Here is a 1185-nt window from a genome sequence, read left to right on the forward strand (position 1 = left end):
GACATACTTTGGACATGTTGTAAGGAGAGACAGGTCCTTGGAGAGGGACATCATGCTTGGTAGGGTAGAGGAACAGCGCAGGAGGGGAAGACCCTTTATGAGGTGGATTGATTCGGTGACTGGGGTAATTGGGATGGGTGTGTCAGAGGTAATGCGATTGGCACAGGATAGAGCAGGGTTTAGGGATATTGTACATAGGGTCGCTATGAGTCACAAACGACTCGACGGCACATAACAACAACAACAACAACCAAACAAAAACTCTTCAGGAAATTGGATCAACTTGAGAAGAAAAGGAAAAAGGAAAAGGCTTCAGAAGAGCAAAAGTAAGCACACACACACAAAAAAAACACATAAAAACAAATCATCCCCATCATCCTCTTCTTCCTCTTCCTTCTCCATTAAGACTTCAGAAAGTAGCAATGAGAGTGAGCATCAAAGAGATACAAAATGAAAAAAACATGTAGGAAGAAAAGAAAGGGAAATAAGTGTTCCCAGTATAATAACAGTGATTTTGAAAAGACAAGTATGAGAAGAAAAACCTTGATGAAGAACTTTCTAGTAATCAGAGTAACAAAGAAAAAAAACAGGGAACCACCTGAGTTTTGTGGGTTTTTTATTTTTTTTATTATTAATTTCAATGAGAATTTACAGAGGCTTTGGATTTCCATTCATTCATTGTTACACTTTTCTCCCTGCCCACCCTTCCCCCCAGTACACTCTTCTCTTTGAAAAATAAAAGAAAAATTCTTTCATTGTTTTACAATCCCTCCCCCCAGGTCCACTCCACTCTGCAGCCTTTGTTCTGGACTCCTGTCATGACAATAATACCTAATCACATATCCCTTTTAAACAGTTTTCTCCCTCATCTCTTTCAATACAGTATACATTATTTAACCCATCTTCATTAGGCCACTAGAGCTCAAGAGTAGCCAAACACATCACAACAAGATAAAGGTAAACAATCCAATTGGAAAATGGGCACAGGATATGAACAGACAATTCCCCAAAGAAGACATTCAGATGGACAACAAGCACATGAAGAACTGTCCAAATCCCTAGCTCTAAAAGAGATGCAAATCAAAACAACTATGAGACATCATCCCAGTAAGAATAGCAAAATTTAACAGAACAGCAAGCAACAAATGCTGGCGAGGTTGTGGAGAAACTGAAACCCTTATTCAC

At 39.2% G+C, this 1185-nt stretch overlaps 1 pseudogene; it reads left to right on the plus strand.

Moving 5' to 3' along the window:
- LOC102868832 overlaps positions 1-602 on the plus strand; it is a 2822-nt pseudogene extending 2220 nt beyond the window's left edge.
- The last annotated feature ends 583 nt before the right edge of the window (positions 603-1185 follow it).

Source organism: Elephantulus edwardii, unplaced genomic scaffold (genome assembly GCF_000299155.1).
Source record: "Elephantulus edwardii isolate Elephantulus edwardi_28Jun2011 unplaced genomic scaffold, EleEdw1.0 scaffold00006, whole genome shotgun sequence".
NCBI lineage: Eukaryota > Metazoa > Chordata > Mammalia > Macroscelidea > Macroscelididae > Elephantulus > Elephantulus edwardii.